Source organism: Falco naumanni, chromosome 6 (assembly GCF_017639655.2).
Source record: "Falco naumanni isolate bFalNau1 chromosome 6, bFalNau1.pat, whole genome shotgun sequence".
Classification (NCBI taxonomy): Eukaryota; Metazoa; Chordata; class Aves; order Falconiformes; family Falconidae; genus Falco; species Falco naumanni.
Window position 1 is genome coordinate 12,347,365 of NC_054059.1, and position 20,901 is coordinate 12,368,265.

Here is a 20,901-nt window from a genome sequence, read left to right on the forward strand (position 1 = left end):
AATAGCAAAAAGTCTGGATATGATGTATCAGAGAGATTAAAAACTGGTGAACAGATTTAAAACTATAATCATCAATGAAGAATTGTCATTGAGTGGTATGTTTCCCTGGGATGGAGAGGGGTAGGCATTGATTCTTTATCTTCTTTTAATCTTGTTTTTTGTTGTTGGTGGTGTGGCTTATCTAGAAGAAAACAGTGGTATTCTTGTTAGCTTACAAGTGAATTAAATACTGGAAAGGTACAATGAAGATGGAGCAGGTCACATAGCAGTCTATTTGTATCTCTTAGGAAGCAAGTTGGTTCCGTTCATCTTGAATGTAACGGAAATATAGAGATACACATTTAGAAAATGGAAGATTAGGGTATGTTTATACTTGGTTTTTCTGTTTGTGAAAAATGCATTTTAGGTGCCTACTCAATAATGATTGAAGCAGTTGTAAGAATATGTGCTTTTAAAAGGCAAAATAAATAATTATATGAAATGCTATGCCTCCAGGATGAATATATATTATAACAGTGAGGAGTTACAAAAATTACAGTATGTAAGCCTGGGTAGTATTTTGTACTTTTCTGTAGCAGTATGAGCTTTGAGAGTAGCTGGACTGTGGCTATGACCTTGTAAGTAGCTTCTGTGTTAGAAAAGGGAAGGCAAGGTTGTTGGCCTATTGCAAGGCAGTGGGTGGTGTTAGGAGATAGGAGAATAGAGGGAGGCATGAAGAAGGAATGTCTTGCTCAGCAAAAAAAGGGAAAATGAGAAAAAGCAAGCTAGTAAAGCTGAAAATGTGGAATGGACAAACATGGGAGAAACAGTTGAAACCTTGAGAACAAGCACTGCAAATAATGCTTTTCAAATAGTATTGATTTTTTTTTTTTCTCCAGGTTTTGAGTCGAGCAGTTGAGCATGACTCTGACAAGCAAAATATGTCACCCTTGTGCCTCTGACGCATCTGATCAAAAGCATTCCTGCGTGCCCCAGTGACAGGGTGGAAGCAGAGCACTTACCAGCCCTGTGGGGAGTGAGGGTGGGGACACCAGTGAGGGAGAGATGAGCCTTTAACTGAAGGTGTCCTAAAGGCCTGTAACTTTGTTTTTGAAAGAGACACTGGATGCTTAATGTCTTCTGAAAATCAGGACTTTGGGATCTATCTCCACACAGTCAGCATAGGATGCTGGTTTTGTCATAAAACACGGTTGTGATGTTTTGACTCCTAAAGAGGATCTTCAGGATCATCTTACAGCATGCGTTGGATGGTATTTTTGAAGGGGGGGTAGAACTTGGTTATATAAAAATAACATGCTTAAAGTGTCATTTAAGACTTCAGAGAGTGATCTAGTCTCAGACCTGAAGTAGCTGAGCCATGGATTACTTGTAACACTTCAGGGTACATTATCACTATGAGCTGAGGTTAATAGATCAAATTCCCAAGTCATTCAGTCTGTGATTCATCTTTTAAGTGTTGTTCCAGGTCTTCAAAGTAAGCCAAATTCTCTACAGCAACAAATGTTTCTACTTCTCGGAGCATACTGAACAAGTAAGTAAGTCCAGCAAAATCCAAATGCAGTTTGGCAAGGCAGGGTGCTGCTGGAAATACTTGCCAAAATTGCCTTGGCAAAAGCTCTTCTCTGTTTTTAGTAGATTTGGAATGAAATCAGACAAGATCTCAGCTCTCTATGGGAACCTTGTGACTCTCTTAAATATTCCTACTATGAGGTGGATTGTGTGTAATGAGTATAGCTACAGAAGCACTGAGCAGAGTGGTTTCCTTGCACAGCATTGCTCGTCTCTAAGCTGTGAGAGCTGGGTTATGGCTGCATTATCACAATCATTCAGATGCTTGTTAAATAAATGGGAAAGGAGAACCATGTGTGCTTGTAAACGTTACAGTGAAGGGACAATAGTGTCTCCAGTGTTTAAAAGTTAGTAGTTGTTCTGTCCAAGTCTGGCCTTGGTGAAGGTCTGATTTCTGTAGACAGAATGCCGTCAGGAGGGCTTCTGGTTTAACAGCCAGGAGATTAATGATCTTCTCTTGGAAACAAATCCCAGGAGATGGAAGAACCAAAGAATAATGGAACGGAGTCTATGCTAATACCCTCCAGTGTGTTTTTTGTTTGTTTGGGTTTTCTCCTTCAAATTTCTTGTGGTGCTTGTAGTAGTACAAATACAGATTAGATGCTGCTGTTTCAGTTTAGGCTGTTTACTAGCAGTAGGGAGCAAATGGCTTGGGACATTAGTTAAGCTTTCCAGGCATATGTGACAATATGGAAAATAGCATTTTTACACTTGGTTCAAACAGTAAGCAGGTAAAGAAACAGAAATAGATGATGGCAAACAATAGCGGGGCAGGGGGACATATGAATAAATTGCAGTCTAAAGAGCGCAAGAAGACTGCCATGGAATTTGAAAACTGTCATAGGTCTTGTATCTTTTTATTTTTGGATTCCTGACCTGACAGAGTGGAGTATTCAGGCTGTGGCGAGATGCTGGTGTGCCCAATGATGATGCCTAAGATGGATGTTCGAAGAAATTTAGATGCCAAAAATTAGACAGCATCTCCCTCTGGAGGTCTTTAAAGGCATCTCTGTGCAAAGAACTTTGTACTTGAGGAAGAGTGCATCATTAAATTTCTAAACCTTGGAATTATCGTGGATACTCTAGTTGCTTCTGTCCCACCCTGCATGTTTAGTAAAAACACAATATATGGCAGAACCAGACTGGCCACTGAGAACTAACCTGTTCTTTATGAGTGGGTTTTACGTACCGTATTAAAGTTGATTTAAGGCAGTTCATGCAGGCAGGTTATGTAGACTTTGGCAGAAAGCTTCTAGTCTAATCTTCTGGCACGTGAATAATGGCTCTATGAAAGAAATTACATTTTCTGGCTTCTTGGGAAGATGAGATCCTAAAGAAGTGACTGCAAAGGCCCAGTCTCTTATATAGCACCAAAACCCCAATAATGAATAGACTAAGACTACTATACAAGTGATAGTTGTCTTGTCAATGGATGAAAGAATAAGGAATGTGTTATGTTCGTGGCTGTTGAAAAGCATTTAAGTTCTGTACTTCTTCACCAAGTTTCTATACTTGCTTGCTGTCTTTGTAGTCGGTGAAAATTTAGTTGGTAGAGTCATTGGAGCCTGGATAGCAGCCCTCTGGTCACCTGCCTAAACCTAGTGCTATCAGGATCTCTGAAGCATTGATGAAGATTGTGTAATGCTGATGGATACAACCTGGGACCCGCAAGGTTTACAACAGAGGCGACTGGAAGTGAGATGTAACTCCCAGGATGTTTAAACTGACAGCAGACACTTATGTCTAGGTACCTGAATTACACCCAAAGTATCTGCTGTAGGGTAAGCTGGATCTTTCTGCAGGCTTTTTTGACTGTAGGGGAAGTTTGTGTGTCTTTATATGCTTTAGATGTCTTATAACGAGTTGAATCCTACCCTACATGTCTTAAATCTGTAAATAGCCAGGCATACCTGTTTGGGTAAAAACCTGTGTAACACGCTCTCAGAATAATTAGGATTTTGCCTGAGAATGTCAGAACAGCGTATTTTTATAGGTTCATGCAGTATTACACTGTGGTGAAGTGTTGTCAGTGTTCAAAGATAATCTGGCATTTCATTCCCAGAGTAAGTCTCATTTCCCCTGACTAAGTCTCCCAGGATTTAGTATGGCTTTTATTCTTTTTGAAACGATATTGTCCCTCCTGTCTGTCGTCTAATCCACATGAATGTGTTTCTCTAGATCTATGCAGAACATGTGGGAGCTTTGTAAAACGCTGTGTTTGTCCTCTACCATCTTGACAGCCTAAAGACAGGAAGCTAAAGGGTTTCAATTTCAAGATGGATCAAGGGAGCATATTGGAAACCTGTAAACAAGAATTCTGATCTCCCCTCTTTTTCCCTTTAAGTCTGCACCGTAGCAACTATCTACACAGAAGGATTCCATCCATGTCTTATATGAGGAAATCTGTAGAGAAGCCTTGTTTGTTGTTCTTTGCATTTCTATCACAAAGATGTGTTATCATATGAACATATCTGGGACTGTCTTGGAAAGCTGGGTGTTTCATTCCTGGGAGGAACTGACTGCGGATACCAGCTTTGATAGAAGATCTTATTTTTCTGTTATGCTTCCTTCCATGTCAGTGTGCCGAGTTGAGAATCCAATTGTGAAGGAGCTGTGTGCTCATACTGGAAAATAACATTCAGGTTTTCTAATCAGACCATTTCTTCTCCTCAACAGGAAGATCTGCAGGTTTTTCACATGTTAGTTCAACAGAATGAAATTGGTAGCTTTAGGAAAAGGAGAATGTGATTGTTTCAGTACAGAGTGTGAATAATTAAAATTTGGAACTGAACGCATTTTTGCTTCAGTTTGGAACTGAACACATTTTTGCCTCAGGCATTTTGCAGTTGCAACTTATGAGGACGGTGTAATTTTGGAATGGTTTGGGTCTTTTGTCAATATCGCTGATTTGAGACTGGTTTAGCCCTTATACTGCCAAGTGGATGTATGTTGAGGGGAAGAAGGGGCAACTGTTTCTTATTAGGACACAGACAAAAAGCTGCAAGCATAAAATAAAGGTATGGAAAGCATCTTCCTTGCAGTAGCATCAGCTGGACCCAGCTCTAAGCTTGTCTACTATTTTTCTGTGGTTATATATGGTTTTTGTCCACTGCCAACTGTTTGATGTTCGTGAAGGTGCTTGCACAGTGTGGCTGAAGCTTACTTATTCCTGCCTGGCTGCTTTGTGTTCAAAAGTGCTTATTGCTCATAACTTCTCTTGACTGTTTAAGTGTACTCATTCATTGTAGCAAAAATAGATTTAAAATGTTTCTAGGAAGGGTATCAATGCTTTAAGTCCCTCAGACTTCTGGCGCTTGTTATCTGATGTCTTGGGACATAGGTGACTAGACTCGATCATCTAATTGTCAGTGCTTCTCTCGCAGAGTTTTCTAAACCAGTGTTCAGGCACTTGATAGGTGTACTGAATTACAAGATAGCGTTATATGCAGATATGCATTCTCCATGAAAGCTACAAAACAAGCAAATGCTCCACAAACCATATCTGTAGCGCATCTGCTGTCTGGTTTAGGTGCTGGTGAAGTATCTTTGTTCCTAGAGATTCAGTAGCTCCTAATAAAACTTTCATATTTCAAGTTCTAATGTGCAGATACAACATTTTTGCTTTAAAAGGAAGTCAGTTTTAACTTTCTAAAGATGTTTCCACGGCTGCAGCAAATCTGTTCTGTCATGTGAAGTATGTGAGTGGAAACAGCATGTGCTAAAAATTGCATCATGAACTAAATCAGGGTTGTGACATACATCATATATTGAGAAATAGTTTGCATTGAATTTGTTGCTTACTGCAAAGGACGACTGAATGTATTAATCCTTTAGTTTTCATTGTAAGCAATAAATCATTTCTCAGATTTAATTGTGGTTTGTCTTATGTTGCTAATATTCTGCTTTAGTTGGCTGGAACGATTTTCTGGTAACAGGTTTTTCGTTTTAGGAGAGAGCTATCAGCTGGTGGGAAGAAAGTATCTTTGAGCTGACCAGAAAATTAACTAATGCAGTAATTCTTGTAGGCTAGTATGTGTTAAATTTTTCTACTATGATTTGTGTCAGACTTCATTTTAAGTTTCCAGTCACTTAAAACTTAGTAAACTATTTGCATTTTAGAAAATAGAGTATATGCTTCCAAATCTGGCCAGAGAAATTACAATTGTTGCAGTAAATTCTGTTGCAGAAAATTTGTGTCAACTCTGTCTACAGAATCAGAAGACACATGATGTAAAACTGAACATCATTCAATCTTCAGTTCCACATTTATCACTTCAGAATGAAGGATTTTACTGTTTAAAAAAATAAAATCTGAACCTAACTTGATTTTCAACTTCCTCTTTGGTTCCCGTTTTAGCATCTCTTGACATTACTGTTGTGTTGGCGGGAGGTGTCATATTGCTGGGCTTTTGAGAAAAAGGTTTACTGGCACTGGCTTGAACAGCACCAGGGCAGATTTTCAGCTATGAAGAAGGTTTATATGTTACCATGCTTCTTAAATCTGTTCTTTGACCTCTGCTGAAGCGGCTAACGGTGACGGCAGAATTTTCTGATACTGTCCTACAGTAGCTTCAGTGCAGTGTGTGCAGCCTGCTGGGGCTCTGAGCAGGCAGATGGCATTTGCTGCAACTTCAAGGAAAGAGTAGGGAATTTCTAGCTGGAAGCATTAAGTCAGGATAGGAAAGAAGGTAGACACAATGGCTTTTTCATCTCATCACAAGGCGCTGTGATTATTTTGCATAGCCTCCTAACAAACAGCCTGTGTGGCACTTGCCATCAGCCCTCTCTTCGGGTTTGTGTTTAGCATGGAAGGTAAAATGGGGACATTGTTGAATCCTACCTAACATGTCAGTTCTTCAAATAAGACCCATAGAATTGCAGGGCTGGTCAAAAATACCTCCAGAAAGGAAGTACCCGAGCTGCTTACATCGCTTTCTTCTCCCTTTAATACTTGGCAGGCTTTCACGTAGCTTGGTCAGGAAGTTAATACCGGGTGGTAGTTGGAGAGGTCACTTGCATCGAGCAATCTGAAATACTAGCTGCCTGCTCTCATCTTTAGCCAGGAAGGGCACAGGCAGTCACTTGATTTCTTTCTTGATTTATTTATTTATTTTAAATTTTATTTTACTTTTTTCCTGTGCTGCTTCTAAGATGTCCTGGTGGTGTAAGACTTGGGAAAGAAAATGAAACCTCTATCCACTGTTTGATGGTTGGGTCTAAAAGGAGTTCCTTGCAAATTACTTTCTGTGAGAAGTAGCCTGCTAATTTTTGTAGCAGGGAGAAGCTCTGAAGGTAAGTGGCACCATTCCAGGTTAGCACAATGATTCACAGCCCTGAGCAGGGCAACAGGATGCAATTTAGCAGCCTCAATGGGGGAGGAGGCACGGAAACTTTTTAAAATACTATTTCCATTGCCAGGCCATTTACTTACGAAAATTCTTATGCTGGAGCCTGTCTCTGCCCTTATCTTCTGCTGCTGACCCTCAAGTTTCTTCCTTCCTGCTTCTCAGATGGAGCCTGGATATTCACGTTGCCTCTGACTGATGCTTCTTTGCCTCCTGCTTCCTACCAGCTGTGTCTGTCATATCCATCAGGCAGGTTATAGGGCTGGAAGCGAGGTGGAAACAAGAAAAAACCTGATGTGTTTTTGTCTTATGCCTGTTTGCCGTGTCTTACACATGGACTATATGATGTTACAAGTTTGATTTGTAGGCAAAATACATGTAGAGAATAGCTTTCTGCTTCGTTCCTGTATTAGTAACTGAGAGGTTGAAAACACTTCAATTACCAGATGGGCTGAGTGTTAATTCTCATGAACTTGGAAGCTTAGAGTTTATATTGTATATCTTACTCTTGGATTATAGTTGTGTGTGTTTATTTGTGTAAGTATGGGGTACAGCATGTACTATTTTGATGTACTATTTTTGATGATCACTGTATTGTTCCACTTCCTTAAAATAAATAAAATAAAAATAGACTAATACTTAGTAGCATGCTGAGTGGTGAAAGGTTGATGTTAATTAAATAGGACTGTTAAAGTGCATGTATGAAGAATTTAGGGATGGTGCAGAACCTTTGTAAATACTTCAGCTACCCCTGCCTTTAGGCTGCCCAAATGCTGTGAAAATACAAAGTTTTTCAGTGCATTATAAAGCAAAATTAAAGAACAAGACAAAAAAGTGTTCCTTTTATATTGGCACTACTTGGGCCCCTCATTCGTGCATGTGTAAGTTGGGCAGCAAGAGGAGAGGTGGGAATTGAAATACAGAACTGTTGCTGAATTGTTACCTTTCAGTTCCTTTGTTCAGCATGAGATTTACTTTAGGTTTACTTTAACCACGGTAAAATAAACCTGGTTTTCCAAGAAGCCTCTGTATAAAAGAGCTAACAAAATATATCAACATTTGACTAATGCTTAATGTAATACTTTTTCATGAAAAATACTGCTGTCTTTTATTTTTTTTCTTTGAACTATTTTTGTTCCAAAGTACCCAAAACTCTCCTATAGTGACATGGCTGTTTCTGTAAACACTGTCCATGGGCTGGCTCCAGGACTCTGTTTGTTCAGAGCGTGAGTTGGGAGACTCCCTTCCAACGGAGGAAATGGGCTGATGCATTAAGCTTTCGCTGGAGATTGTTCACATCCACAGAAGCTATATCCTCTGCAGAAAAACAGAGCTTGGATTCCTGCCACAGCGTGTCCGTGATGTTAACGAGTGGGAGAAACAGTGTGTTTGTTGCCTGCTTGAGCAGTAATCTGCTAATTCGGGGAAGGGGTGAGAAAACAAAGTGGAGTTTGATGAAATTAAATGTGACACTTAATCCTGTTAGCACACAGAGGGAAAAGCTTTGTGTTTTGTGGAGGGGAGGGAGGGGAACTATTGAGTTTACCTGAAATCTATGCATCGGGAGGAACCAGATCAAGTGGGATCTGGATCCATGCCTTGTTTCAAATACATCATCTTTGCCAAACAGAAACCTCATCCGAGTTTCTTTAAAACTGAAGCCCTGCTTGTTTTCATCCCGAAGCAACTGTTGTTTAATACAGATGAGCAACTTGATCTTCTTGGGTTGCTCACATACCATAGTGATGAGCCTCACCAAAATACTAATAAAGAAGTTTTAAGTTTACTGCCTATTTAGGAGAAAAGAAAGTATGTTCAGGTGAGTTTTGTTGCTACCTTCATGGTGAGTTTAAATCCATTTTTTGGTTTGAGGGTTGCTGCTTCAAGTAATAACTATTACTGCTCTCAGGTGTTTTTTTTGCTGTTGCTAATTTGGCAGCCTGAGCCTAAAATGGATTAAATTACTTTATAAGTTGTCAGTTAGATGTTTGGTGTGACTGTAGCACACAGTGGTGCTGAGCACGGTGGTTTCTGTGAGATCCCTGATGTAGTTCTGGATCGCAACGGGTGAATGCGCTGGAGGGAGCGTGAGGCAAGGCAGCACTCACTGGTGGGGCTGGTAAGCCAGTTACACCAGTCAGTTGCTTAAATCTTTTTTTGTAGGCAGTGTGAAGAAGAGAGGAGGAAGGAGGACTGTTAGGGAGACTGTGGAGCTGGAAATTGCATTTCTCTTAAGATGCAACTTAGAGGAAAGCACAAACGAGGCTTTTTAGAAACTGTGATGTGGGGCACAGAGGCTGCCATTGTGTGGTAACTGGAGGTAGAGAAGGTGGTTTAATGGGGAGAAGGAAGATGTTTGTTGACTTTGATAAGCCTAGACTATGACAGTAGTTGCTGTTTGATTCAGCCCGTCTGAGAAGGGGTAGCTATAAGAGGATGTAAGGGGATGATTTCGTCTTTCTGGCAGTAGTCACAGAATGTGACTGTTACAGTCACAGCAAGATTTTTTTTGCCTTTACTTTAATGAAGAATGTTGTCTAAAAGTAAACCTGGAAGAGTCCCTGATGGGGGAGGAATGTAAGGATCAGTTGAAAGGACTGCAATTTAGATTTTATGCATAGAGAATCTGCAAGACTGTGTGTTTGGCTGGGTTTGTGGAGTTGCAAGCATTAATGATGTGTTTTGAGTTGGCAGGCGTATTTTTCTTGAAGTGATGGACGGATGAAGAAAGACTTCATATGTACCACTGGACACAGATCTGGAGTAGAGGCAGCTTTCCTGACCACGTTCAGTAAAGTGGCAATTTATTTTAAAATTGCCAAGTAGATCATCCAGAGACGTGATGCCCAGAAGAGCTTTTCAGGATCTCCACTTTATAAACAAGTGGAAGATCTTTCTGTGGGTGGAGGGGGAAGGTAGCTGAATAAGAGAGCTAGGTCTGGACTGTCACAGAAATGATTGACAACTCAAAATGCATGGGTATGGAATAGTGCAAATATCTTTGACAAGAACACTGTTAGCTAAGTTAACCTGAAAGAGGTCTAGGATGGAAATAGAAAAGTGAAACTTGAGGCAAGTACTATGCTTAGAGATTAAATGAAAATCTGTGTAGTGAATGAAGAGGTGAGGAGATTGAAGGATCTAAGATGGGGAAAATTGCTGAAGGACAGAAATACCCTAATAATGCACACTTCTACAGAAAACTTATTTGTAAATCCATAAGAAAGGGATATAATTAGAAACAAATGAACCAACTAAACTATTTTAACATGGTTATAGTAACCATAAGCATTAGCAATAGGAAATGCTTCCTGCGTTGCTTAATTCTTGCTCTGTGAATTTAATAGCACTCTTAAACCCAACAGCAGCAAGAAAAATTAACTGTACAAGTCTTTCAAGCATTGTGCCAAACCCCATTCCTACTTGTCTGCGTAAAAATGACATTTTAGGTTGGCAATTTCCCTTTCTTGAAAGGATCTTTATCTAGAACTTTCTTCAATAGAGGATAAAACATGCATCCACCATACTCCATCTGCTTGGTCATGCAAATACTGCCTTGTAACTATTGAAATGCCAGCCTCTATCAGAGTCTCACAGCTTGAATGCCATTTGCCGCAGTTCATTCAGCAGCTGAGCTAGCTCTCTGGTGGGTGTAGAGGAAATGTTAGAGGCTAGCTGAACACAGTTTAGGTAATTTAGAGAAGGATGCAAAAACCCTTCTTAAACCCCTTTGACGCTCAGTGGTGAACTTTTAATTTAAAGATTTTAGGAAACTAAGTTGTGCTGAATAGTAACTGTAAGCTTCTTTCTATTCAAATTTTGCTGCTGATGTGAAATCTTAATTTAAGTGCAGCTTTGCAGTATTGCTCCAGCAGAGTCTGAAATTCTTCTTTACCTTAAAACTCTGATTTTAAAGAAGTTAGATTTCCTGGGGAAAAGGGGCCAGCTACTCTATTATTCTGGCATAGTGTGCAAGCTGGCTGTTGAGTCATGTACTTTTGATGCTAGTAATGTCCTTGAGATTTCCTGAAGAGAGTGACTGGAATAGTACTCGCTACCTGACCGTACCGAACTCGGACCAAGCAAGTGGCACACGTAAAGCTGAGGCACTTGGGGTTGGGTTTTGTGTGTTTTGACTGTGCAAAAAATGGCTTGCAGAAACAAGTGTTTACGTGTAGAGAATTTGAGGGAGATAAGTTAACAGAGAGAAACTATGAGCCTCAAGGGTCTTTGTTACAACTAGAGCCAAGACTCATGAATTAAGAATTCCGGTTTAGAGAGTGCACATAAATTACCTCTTGTTTTAACCTGACAAAGACTTGCCGTTTTATGAAACAAAATAGGAATTGTGCAAAGGTTTCCTGATGAAACTCAAAAGCAAGGTGAAACGTGTTTGTAGGTTTTTAATTAAGCACTTAGTCAGTTTTGCAGCAAAACTTGCCTTCCCTCTTGAGTCTGTGATCAAACTCCTCCAAGAGAAATGTATGAGACTGTGTAGCTCAACTGAATTGGAGGGAGGTTTCAGGGCCTAGTTTAGGTATAAAATTAGAGGCGCTCTGTCTTTGGACATAATTTTGATACCATCTTCAGTGGCTTGGGGGTTTCCTGTGAAGCAATTTACTTCAGATTCACTTTTTACAGTTGCTTCGGTTCAACTACTAGGTAGTTTGTACTCCATCATCCCTTCAGAATTATACAAGGTAAATCTTACAGGATGCTGTCTGTCTGTCTGTCTGTCTGCTTTTTGTTTCTCTTTTTCATATTAATATCCAAGTTGTCCAGCATCTATACTGAGAAAACATAAATGCTACAAAAAAGCCTCGGTGTGTCTGTATTTTTGCTGCTTTTCCAGTTTTACTCAACTGGAGATATGAAATTCATGCAAAGGAAGTCTGAGATTGAGGTGGGTTTAATACTTAAGTTTAAACCTCAAAACTGCTAAAATCACCCTGTAAGGCATGACAGAGATGTTTTGGTAAATTCTCTTCTTAACTGTCAGCCAAAAGTTCATTTTCTGTTCGTGGTTTTTAACTTAACATAAAGTTTCCTTTAATTACACAGTTTTCAAAGTTATTTCCGTTGGACTGTAAGAATTCATGTGCGCTGAGTTGACTGCATTTGGTAAGAAAATTGAAGAGGTTTTTTAAGGTTGTGCAAGAAGCCAGTATCAAAACAGTAAACCTGCTTTCTTCTGTTACTGTTATACCTAAGAAATTAATTAAAAACAAAGGTCTGTAATGTAAAATTCTGTAGGTCAATGTATGTTTGTTGCTTTGCTTACCTGCAAATTTCTCACAAAATAGCAATCAGGATGTCACCAACATCCAGTGCTTCTGTGCCAAGCAAAAATTACATAGTTGGATTTCTTAATCACTTGATGCTTTTTTTCTTGGTTTCTACAAATTCTGGTGTTTGCTTAATATGTCCTTTTAATACATTGCGTCTCAGAGTAAGACTTGTTGAATGTGGTAGGACAGAAATCTTGGTCTCTAAACTAGCAAAGCTGAAAAGTCTTGCTAAGACTAAATGATATAGGTTATGTTTGGGGGGGGGGTGGGGTGTCATTCCTTGCTTGATTGTTTTTAGTCTATGCACTAATGGTCTAAAGGTAGTCCTGCCCTTTATGTAGCCTTTGAAACTTTTCTAGTTAATAGCTTTAGTAACAAAGCGTGTAACTGTATGTGACCAGCAAAAATGTTTTTGTGCCGTGTCTATCTTGCTGAAACTAATTTCTACCTCTGAGACGTAGTAAATTTTGGTATTTATTTGCGTGAAGAAAATGAGATAAATGTTGCTGTTAGAATTTTCTAAGTAAAATCACCTCAGCTGGAGATGGTCTGGAGACACTTGACTTAAAAATCAAAGATACGGGGGGAAGGTGGAGGGAGCCTCTGCTGTAGTACAAGGACAATCCTGGTAGTGCTTGTTTTGCAGAAAAGCTTTGTTTAGTTTAGCAACCTTGTAGCTAAATATTCCCCAGCACTTTGCAGCATAATCTGAGGAGACCAAAGCTATTTAGGAATGGAGGGAGTGCAAACGTGGGGTAAAGATGCGTGCCATAGATGGGGAGTCGAATAAGTGTGAGGAAGGAGGGCGTAGAACCTTAATTAGAGATTATTTAATGTCAAGCTGGTTCTTGATGTCCTGTGGCAGTAAAAACTTGTCCCTATGTGTTCGGCTTTTTTTTTTTTTTTTTCTCCTGTCATGTTTATAACAAGCAGTTGAGATCCTATGGCAGACCCCAAGGGCTGTTTCTCTATATAAAAGCGAGACATCTGTTTTGTGTGACTCTTCCCACTCGGGACTGATGGCAGGGCTGGATTTGTGTGCCTGGATAGTTGGGAGGGGGGGGTGTGTGTTAAATAACCGTTATCAGCCTGGAGTGGAGGGTTGAACTAGCAATTCTCTAGGCTGTACTGACATCTGGTGGCAGTTTATATAGTTTTTGAAATGTTTTTCGTTCAAACGTGGGACAATTAGTTATCTATAGTCTGCCTGCTTTTGTATTTTGGGCCGTTTCACTGTATTTTGTGGCTTCTATGTGGTAGCCTTTCTTCTCCCACTGTTTTGCTTCTGACTCACAGGGGGAGGAAAGTTTAAAACTGCTGAAACTAATGTGTCTTTTAGCTAGTTTAATATTTTTTTTTTAAATTTAAAAATGTTCTAAGGACTTTAATTTCAGATTTATTTAATTTTTTTATTCTGGGTGCGTCTTACAGCAGTTACATGGAAAAGGAAACATTTTTGTTAGTTTGTGTTTTTTCCCCTCCCTTCAAAGAGCTGCAGGGCTCATGAAGGAAATTAATGGGGTGTTCTTCTTTTTTTTCAAAATGAAGGCACATACAGTTGTTAAAGGAGAGCCCCGAGATCCACCTCCATTTTTAGGTCTTCCCCATCAGACGGAGACCCTGGGGCTCCTCCTCACATACCCAGATACATAAGTGCATGTATCAAAAATGTAACACGGAATGAGCAGGGCAGGAAGAAGCATAGAATTCATTGGTATGGGCTTGAAGTCGTCTTATAATCATGCCAGGGTTTTTTGGAGAAAATTGGTAACAAATCATTGTTACCAGGACAAGAATTTTTTCACTGAAGCTGGGTGCTCTTCCCGGAGCAGACAGGTGAGGAGAAAAACTTGGTAATTTTGAGGGAAATGCTGCTCCACTGCAGTAGGAGAACAGCAGAAGTGAATGGTTTGTGGTCTTTGCAGCTGCCACATAAGGGTGGAGACATATGAAGGGGGATCCCCCAGACTCTACCTAAGCTCTAAGGACGCCAGCCACGTTGCATGCTCCTTCCCAAATCCAGATCTCAGTTCTCACTTCAAATTGACATGGCTGTTGTACTTTAGATGTTACTAGTTGCTTTTTGAGGGGTGGCAGGTCAGTGAAAGAGGTAATTTGGTATATCTTTCCACATGTAAAGAACGCACAGCCTTTACTCCAGGATTCCACCAGGCAAGAAAGGAAGTGTTTTAAATACCCTGAAGTCTTCCCTGGGCCTGTTGCTTCGTAAGCAGCCTGTATTCAGGACGGGGGTACAGCACAAGTATTTTGCCCCTCAAGTGGCTCACTCCAGGTGGATCAGGTAGCCGCTCTGTAGGCAGATTAGCCTTCCCTCTGTGCATTATAAATTCATTTTGAGGAAGGTTTTGGAGATGGTTTTGAACTTTTTTCATTTGTAAAAGGCAGTATAAGAGGGCTTACCATGTAAATAGTGCCTGATTAGTTTAGCTAGTGCCATAATATCCATAATGTTCAGTGGTACGTTCCTCCATATAAATGGTGTCTGTTGCAGAAGTAGCAAAAAGATAAGCTTTTTTAGAGGGCCACGAGTACAAGGAAAGTAGCAGGATGTCAATTCATCTGACCAGGCTGTAAAGGAGTTACACCTCACACTATGAATGATTTTCTCCATGTTTACAAACTGGGAGTCATTTTCCTTTATTTTCCAGTCATCTGCTGTTGGGTGATATAATCGAGTGCTTCTTGACTATAACAGATACTCTGTAAAGTGAGCAGCTAGTGATTTGCGTATGTTGGTACCCAACTTCTTGTCATCACAAGAAATCCTTAAGTTGCTAAAAAGGGAAGATAAAATGTTTTCTTTTCAGTCCTTCCCTTTTATGCTTCGTTTTGAAATGAAAGTGAGTGAACGACTGCAGTCTTTTTATTGGCTTGTATTGTGCAATTCAGAATCTCTTCCTTCCAGGTGACGGCAGGGCAGTGCTTCAGTTGGGCAGGCCCTTCAGAATAGGAATTACTATGAGTATAAATGTAGTTCTTAACAGAAGATTTCCTGAAGTTGTTATGACTATCTGATGGGAAGCATACATGTAATATATGTGCAAACCTGACTAAAGTCCTGAGTCACTTGTGTCATTCGTTGAAATGCTGAAGCCAAAGAATATATGGTAAATCTCAAAACGTGTTTGTGATTCTGTAATAGTATGAGGCAATAATATAGTGCTTAGTTTTCATTCTGATTTTTCTTGTTCTGAATTTCTGGATTGTTTTTCCTTCATCTGTTTGAGTTTTCCTTGTCGCTGCATCATTTGCCTTGACAAGTTCTCTTCTTTTGTGTGCTGACAATATGTTGCCTGTTACTACGCTAGCTCTCATAAATTTTCTTAGATATGAGGCCAACAGCACCAATAGTTCATAGGCTTATTTTGAAAGCAGAATTCTCTCTTGCTACAGAAAAAAAGCCAAAGCAGACACATTTATTTTCTCCTGCTACTTACTTTTTTAGAAAATATAGTATACCCTCTGAAGCTACATAGTTGGGGGGGGTGGGTGTGCTTTAGGGACATACTGGATTATTGGGTGAGAAGTAATTTTTTAACTTCTGTTTATTTTTCCATATATTAAACTTGGGAAAACTCTTTTAATGTTAGAGGTTCTAACATAGGTTAACATTTTCAAACTGTCTGATTTTAAGCCCTGAAGTCTGAATTACACAGGGAAAATAAAATAATAGTAAATAGAAGTTCTAACCAACAGTAATAAAAGGTGCAAATCAAGAAGATATCATGACTGATCACTTGAATATTAAAAAAAAATAATATTCATCGTAGCTCGTAGAGAATCAAAATAGGATCGTTAACAATAGAAATATCAGATGCCTGTCTGCCAAAGGTTGAGAGTACTGTGGTAAATTCAGTCAGACTGCCACAATATTATTTTTCTGCTCCCTCTTTTAAAGGGTTGAAGTGCATTCTGCAAATTTGTGCTTAATCAGGAAAACCTTGAATGAGAAATACCAGGTGTTAAGCAGCTATTCATGTGGGTCTTTGAAGCTGGCCCTGCCTCCAGCAGGGGCTGGGACTAGGTGTTCTCCTGAGATACATTCACACCTGCATCATTCTAAGATCTACTGCTTTTTCATGCTCTGAGGGTGCAGCTCCATGATTTTCTTTCTGCACTTTATGCTTTTATTTCTACTGCTGGATTCATTGTTGAGCCAGCACCAGGATATTGTGTTTCTTGGAGGATCAGCTGGCACTGACTGGCTTGGTTCCTTGATTAAAGGACAGGGATTTCCCTCTTCTACTATATGTCTTGGAGGTACAAACCATAGCCACAGTCAAAATGTAAAAACTGGTGGAGTTTTTCAGGAGAAATGCATTTTCTGAGGGCAGAACTAGCATAGGTGGTTTAGTTGCTGACCAGAGAGCTCGTTTATTCAGGACAGACAGCTGGAGAAGGAAACCTCTTAATTCTTGCAAGTTTTACCTTTGCCCTTGCAGTTCATGTTAACTGTGTAGCAGACTGGAAGGTGAAGGTAAGCTGTACCTTCAGATTTATTTCAATTTTTCAGGCTCTCTAGGCCTTCTTATGTATGGTGAAGTGGGGCATAGTCCCCCTCTTTCCCTCTCCTGCTGCTGTAGTTCTTTGTGTTGACCTAAGGGATCCCCACCAGGGGATTTTGTGACTGCAAGAACTGGGCTTTTAGATAGGTGGCTTGATTTTTTCAGAAGTAGTGGTAGAGGAGAAAATTGTACACTTTGGTCCAACTGAAACATACTTTATTACCAAAGGAAAGCTGTTTCTTCAGAAAGCTGGTGAATATTCTCTGCAATAAACGGTGTTCATGTAACAGTGAGAACAGTTACCAGTGTTGGAGCAGCCCTTTTATGGGTTAAGCTCTCGGATAAAGCTCCTCTGACTTTTCAATAGCAAAATAAGTTTTCTTAAAGTAGGTTGCTGTGATTCTGTAAGATGACTCAGGCTCCCAGTCACTTGCACAGGGTTGGGTTTTTTTGTACATGCATTTTTTTTATTATTTTCTCTTTTGAGGGTTTTGTCTTTTAGTCTACACGAGAAAAACTTTCTGGTTTTCATTAATAGATTGTTTTTTATTTTGTTTTTTCCTTAGAGGTTATACATTTAAGGAAACTGAATGCTTAATCTATTTGTGAGAGGAAAATATAATCTCAAATGTACCTAGACTGCTGCTAACTGAACTCTTAAATTTACCAAGTCGTGTGTTTAAAAGTATGCTTTTCCTCACAGTATTCAAAGGTGTCTTAGAACCATCATTCCTCTGATAATTAAAAATAAGCCAGATATTGTAGGCATTCCTCTAAGCCGGCACTCTAGGATATTGCTTTTAAATTGTATTAAAAGCTTCCAGTCCTTTGGAAAAATTACATGACAGCTTTTACTTGTGGAATGCAAATACAATTGTTCTGCAGGATTGTTAGTGTATTTATGTTCACTTATTAAAATGGTGAATTCTCTCTTTTCTGCAGGCACAACTTGAAGATAGTAAGGAGTACTTTGGAGTGAACTGACAGTAAGCCTTGCAGTACCGTGGTGGCAATAGCATGGCTGTCCTCTGGAGATGCTGAAGCTCTGCTGTTTTGAACTTCTTTCTTATACCTCCCAACTTGTGCACAAAGGACTTAACATTGATTGGGATTCGTATGGTGTAAAACAGTCATGAGTATGGGGGTTCTTTCTCCCTTCACTTGACACCTGCATGTTTCCAGCAATCAATGATGAAGTCTGTACTGGGTCTGCTGACACTTGGGTCTGTTTTCAAGAGCTCTGAGTGACAGGTACTGTAAACATCCTACACTCTCAGCTGTGGAAACTAAGAAAGCTGGGAGAAGGCTGTTTACTCTCCCTGCCTTAGAAATCACCCAGAGGACAAGGATGGAATATTGTGAGGTCTGTGTTTATTGTATTTCTGACAACCTGTATTTCATATTTTACGTCATGGTGTCAGTAAACAAATAATAGCATTATATCATGTCATCAGTGTCTCATGTTCTGACCGAGGTCAGGAGGGCCTTACAGTATGCTTTTAGCTGCGCTGCTGGCTTGAGGGAAACTTAAATAGTAGCAATAATACATTACAATACTTTCATCTTTAATCAGTAACTAAAATGGAGTTGTCACGCTGTTTATTTATAGGTAGCGGTATATACAAGTTACAGTGTAGACATCCTCAGGTTGACACGTCAGTAGTATATTTAATCAAATCATCCCTAAATGTTTGGTTCTTGTTTTCTAAGATTCACTCAGTTCTCATTTCCTACCCAATAGGGCTAGAAACAGAGGTCACAAGGCAGAAAAGGTTCTAGGGGACTTCAAATTTCAGTTTCTTTTCAAAGAAATTCAGAGGTGTCAACCCAGATTAACTCTATCTCTGAAGTAATTGAATTAAAGATACAGAGGTATTTACCTTTTATGTTTTCAGCTTAGTGTTCCCTGTCACTTGCCTCCCAGACTGTATTATTCTTTGTGCTTTGTCCTGGCAATCTTCCTCTTCCTCCTTATGTTTCTTTCATTCTATTTGCTGTAACCCAAGTAGAGCGTCTCATTTCAAATGTAAAATAAGCTGAAAAAAATATATTTCCTTTAAAATCTGATGTCCTGCTGGCATGTCTAAATCCTCATGAAATGTACTTTTGCAGCTCTTCTAAAGCAGTGACTTTGGCAGAAAGAATATTGTTCCCTCTCTTTTCTTAGTTCTGGGAGGGGATACCTTTTGTGCTAAGAAATTTTTCCCAATACAGTTGAATTCAAAGATCACCTTCTAGCTTCTTTTGCAATACCATTCTTATGTCTTCCTGCTGGTTCAGCTTTTTAGCAAAGACATTTAAATGCAAAATCTTTGAAACAGGGGCTGTTCTAAGCATTTAAATATCAGAGTCTGGAAAGTGATGGGAGTGGGAAGAACATGGGAGAATGGTAAAAGATTGTGTAAGGATCAGTAGTAGTACTTCTACGAAATGGACAAAAAAGAATTCAAACTGTTAGGCAGAGCTAAAAGTCAGTTATTTGAAGCAATGATTACTTTTCAGTCTCTGGCTTGTCTTCCTTTTGGAAAAAGGAATTGGAGGGGAAGCCAGAGTCACAGGGGCTGTTAGTGCTGTAGCCAAGGAGTAAGTTGATGAGTAAAAAGCAGATTGAGGTCTGGTTGTGCGGTAACAAACACCAGTGCTTCAGGTTTGTGGAGTTGTAACTCGCGTTTTGTGGTGTTAATTTCGAAGAAAATCAGAGTTAGCCTCCTGAAATGATTGTTTTAAGGAGACATTATTGTTTGACTAGTCTGAACAGCTAGAGGGTAGCATTTGCTAATACACATGGTTCCCTTGGCAGAGAGCTATTTGAGGGTGATGGAACACACAGTTACATCCTCCGCTGCATGACAATATTGATTGTACGCTATGTTGTCAAGGAAAGACAACCTCTGAAAGGATACAACATCCTGAATTGGTGGGCTTTGGGTTTTTTATATTATTATCTAGATTTGATTTAGGTTTGGAATCGTTATTTTATGTGAATTGGAAAACTTCTCTGTTGTGCATTTAATAGTGAAATTCCATCTTCAGTTTCATTATTGTAAGTTAGGACTGTTGGAGTCTTTCTTGTACATTCTTCTTTGGCCACAGTTTCCTGCCCTTTCACTTGTGCTGACATGAGCTAATTCAGTGGCTTGACGCTGCTGAAAACTAAATAAGCAAAACAGCTTTTATGTGGATCAGCTTACTCCACCACTGTGCTGTGGCCTAAAATGCTACTGAAAATGCTGATTCCTTCAGATATGGTCACTTTTCTGAAGAGCTAGAACAGAGTTTATTCTAAGTAGGTTATGAAATCCTAAACCAATAAAATGGTGAAATTACAGGATTTTTTATAATTTTTTTTATTTTATTTGATATTAAATTCTTCTGTTAATGCTGTTTGAGCACAGTTGCAAGCATGGTGCTAAAATAAATTCAGGTAAAATTGTTTGGATAAAAATTTCTCATTTTTTGAATGCCATTCATGCTTCTCTTTGAAAGATTTTTTTTATGAAGTCTAATAACTAAATTGTGTTGGTAATAGGGAGCAACCAGTAGCTTTGTAAATTGTAAAGGTATCCTCTGATGTATTTGCACCATACTGAGCACTGTATAAATTGCATTATTTCTAGATCACAGAGGGTTGTTCCTCCCCCCCAGGTATCACTTGCCAAGCCAAAGGCAAATGTTATGTCCTTTTCTTTTGTTAATCTCAGGCTTCAAAGAGTTTAAGATTCTTTCCAGTCTATCAATTAAATATAGAGCTTTCCCATTGTGGAAAAAAAAAAAAAAACCAACAACAACAGGGCTGTTTCAAAAGCTCTTGCCAGTAATGAGCTTTGGATTGGGTCCATGAAGAGGTAATCTGAATAGCTACCACAGCAAGTCATCTGTGGGAAATTGCTGATTGTAGGCATGGGTGCTTTTTTTTATTTATTTTTGAAGGGCAGTTCTGCCAAGATGCAGAAGTGTCTTGCTCCAAGTATGTTTTGGCACCACCTGGAACACTATCACTCTTGCATGTTAGGACCAACATGTGGCATTGATTATGTTTTAATTTTTGAATGAGGAAGAAGAGGATAGGTCTTATTAAAAATAAGGAAACCTGGTAAACTTAAGTGTAGGTATTAGAATTTTCTTCCTCTAAATGCTTAACACAGATATGAAGCAGTATTTTTTTCCTCCCCC

General features: G+C 39.4%; 1 long non-coding RNA gene across 1 annotated transcript in view; it reads left to right on the plus strand.

Annotated features, from left to right (window-relative positions):
* The window catches only part of LOC121090397, a 38,714-nt gene extending 18,553 nt beyond the window's left edge, over window positions 1-20,161 (plus strand). Inside the window, exon 4 of the long non-coding RNA XR_005828536.1 lies at window positions 17,671-20,161. This is a non-coding gene — a long non-coding RNA (uncharacterized LOC121090397). The remainder of the gene's footprint in view (window positions 1-17,670) is intronic.
* Window positions 20,162-20,901: the final 740 nt, after the last annotated feature.